Source organism: Microtus ochrogaster, chromosome 2 (genome assembly GCF_000317375.1).
Source record: "Microtus ochrogaster isolate Prairie Vole_2 chromosome 2, MicOch1.0, whole genome shotgun sequence".
In the NCBI taxonomy this organism is placed as follows: Eukaryota; Metazoa; Chordata; class Mammalia; order Rodentia; family Cricetidae; genus Microtus; species Microtus ochrogaster.
Window position 1 is genome coordinate 5422659 of NC_022010.1, and position 2987 is coordinate 5425645.

General features: G+C 46.2%; 2 non-coding genes across 2 annotated transcripts; both read left to right on the forward strand.

Annotated features, from left to right (window-relative positions):
- The first annotated feature begins 1191 nt into the window (after positions 1-1191).
- On the forward strand, positions 1192-1332 carry LOC113458312. The gene has a single exon (XR_003378700.1). It is a non-coding gene; the product is annotated as a U4 spliceosomal RNA (small nuclear RNA).
- Positions 1333-2016: 684 nt separating this feature from the next.
- On the forward strand, positions 2017-2157 carry LOC113458310. The gene has a single exon (XR_003378699.1). It is a non-coding gene; the product is annotated as a U4 spliceosomal RNA (small nuclear RNA).
- The last annotated feature ends 830 nt before the right edge of the window (positions 2158-2987 follow it).

Here is a 2987-nt window from a genome sequence, read left to right on the forward strand (position 1 = left end):
TCACAACCATCTGTAAAGAGGTCTGGCGCCCTCTTCTGGCCTTCAGGCATACAGACAGAATATTGTATACATAATAAATAAATAAATATTTTAAAAAAAAGGCATGAGCTCTAGATGAGTATTACAATATGGATGAGTCATAAAATGTTCCAGTAGGCCGGGAAGTGGTGGCACATGTCTTTAATCCCAGCACTTGGAATAGGGACACACACAAAATAACAATAAGGGACTGGACAGAGATGATTAGCGGTTAAAGCACTGGCTGCTCTTGTAGAGGATCTGGGTTTAGTTCCCAACACCCACGTGGTGACTCACAAACCTGTGTGAGACTCCAGGATCTGATACCTTCTTCTGACTTCCATGGATACCAGAAATTCCCATGAGGCACGTGTGCAAGTAAAACACTCGTACACATAAATAAATCTTAGCAATAATCCTTCCTTCCTTCCTCCTCCCTTCCTTCCTTTTGTAAACAGGGTCTCTCAGTAGTCTTTGCTGACCTCGAACTCAGAGAGATCCACCGCCTGCCTTCGTCTCCCAAGTACTAGAATTAAAGGTGTGTGCCGCCACGCCCAGCTTAAAAAGAATTCTTACGGCAAGAGAAACACAGACATTACCTGTTTTCAGCTTTGTAAAACATCTAGAGTGAGAGCGGTTGCCAAGGGCTGGTCATGAAAAGGGGCTAGGGAGATCAGAGTTTAATGTCAGAGTTTAAAGTTTTAGTTTGGGAAGATCAAAAGGTTCTGGAGATGTATGTGAATATATTCAACGACACTGAATTTACCCTTAAGACAGTTAAAACTACATTTTATGTTATGTAGACTTTATACACATATTTTATTGTGTTAAGATCAAAAACAAGCATCCTTACAAAATGTGGTAACTCGGAGCCAACGGAATAACTCACGCCCTAACGCCAGTTCCGCCAATCGCCGCTTGCACTCTCGGAACTGAGTAAATTAGCATGTTTGTTCCCATAGTACTTTGCTGCATTTCCTCACGCAAACCTACTTAAATAAACCAATAATCTCCCTTCTATGTATCACACAGGGAGCACCATAAGATTGTAACAGGCGCTCTAATTTTCAGGCTAACAATAATAGAAGGTTTTCCCCCCTCGACTTGAAAAACCCCCTTCCTGTAACAGGACCCTCGCTTCCAAGGGGCGATGCGCGGGGGGCGGCGTTCTTTAGCTTTGCGCAGTGGCAGTATCGTAGCCAATGAGGTTTATCCGAGGCGCGATTATTGCTAATTGAAAACTTTTCCCAATACCCCGCCGTGACGACTTGCAATATAGTCGGCATTGGCAATTTTTGACAGTCTCTACGGAGACTGAATATTGTGGTTTGAAAAAAGCATAATGGACTTAGTTTTACTGAGCATAGATGTGGTTTTCCGCGTTCCTCAATCTCTTTTTACTATTTAAACTTAATTCTCTTTCTGTTACTGTTGCTACTTTTCTATTATTTACCTTTGTGTTTGTTACTGTTTTCTCTAATACTAATGTTTTCTGCTTGCGATCTCGATATCCTTGCCGAGTTCACGTTTGAAGTTATTTTCTTGACGTTTCTCCTCCCTTCCCACAACCGCCCGCCGTTTATTTAAAAGGAATCTTAGTTTTATTGACAAGAAGCATCCCTGATGGCATAGGACTCGCAGCAATCCTCCCTCCTCCCGAGTGCTAGGCTGACCGACGGGACTCACGTCCCCTCGAGGTCTGTTTCTCCTTACCCGCGTTCTCCCTCCGCCGTCGAGTCTCCACCCCGGCCATCGCGATGACGTTAGCCTCATTTGCATAAGAGTCCCCCAGCATCCCAAGCGACGGTTGCGCTGTTTGAAAATCACGAGCGTCCGGATGCGAGATGACCCACCGGCAAGAATCTGTCCACGCAGATGACTGCAATGGAGCTGCTGGGCTTGGGCCCGTCGCGTGGTGGTCGCGCGTGGGCAGGAGCTCACCGTGACTGTGAGGCGGATCTTCAGACCTGGCAGGCTGAGCGAGCACGGTAGTTCGTCAGCTTTGCGCAGTGGCAGTATCGTAGCCAATGAGGTTTATCCGAGGCGCGATTATTGCTAATTGAAAACTTTTCCCAATACCCCGCCATGACGACTTGAAATATAGTCGGCATTGGCAATTTTTGACAGTCTCTACGGAGACTGAACATTCTATGTTTAAAAGTAAGGTGTTTTGGTCTTTATTGGGTTTTCTGTGGACTATCGCACTTGTTATTTTCGATCTTTGTGGGTAAAGCAGGTTTTTCTGAGGACTAAGGTTCGGTACCCATCCCCATATTAAGCAGCAGCTCCCTCATTGCGTGGGAGAGAGAAAGAGAGAGAGAGATCCCAGCACGTGGGGAGATGCAGGGGGATCAGGAATTTGGATCAAGTTCGAGACTAAAAGACTTAGCCTGGGCTGCATGAGATCTGTAACAAACAAAAGACAAGCCAGTATTAAGAACTTGTGCTACACAAATATGTCAGTCCTGGTCTAGTATGATGGCACATGCCTATAATCCGAGCTACTCAGGAGCCGGAAGGCAGGAAGATCACAAGTTCAAAGTCAGCCTGGGTAACTTAGCAAGAGTGCTAAGAGGACTTTGTGTCAGACCTGATAGCCTGAGTTCCGTCCTCAGCTCCCATAAAGGTGGCAGGAGGTAATAACTTCCAAAGTTGTCCTCTAAGCCCCACATAAGCATTTAACACAACAGCACCTGCCCACATGCACACACACAAAGAAATAATTTGAGCCGGACAGTGGTGACACATGCCTTTAATCCCAGCGCGTGGGAGTCGGAGGCCAGTCTGGTCTACAGGGCGAGTTCCAGGACAGGCTCCAAAGCTACAGAGAAACCCTGTCTCAAAAACCCAAAAAGAAAAAAAATAATAATTTTATGCCTAGCCGGGCGATGGTGGCGCACGCCTTTAATCCCAGCACTCGGGAGGCAGAGGCAGGTGGATCTCTGTGAGTTCGAGACCAGCCTGGTCTA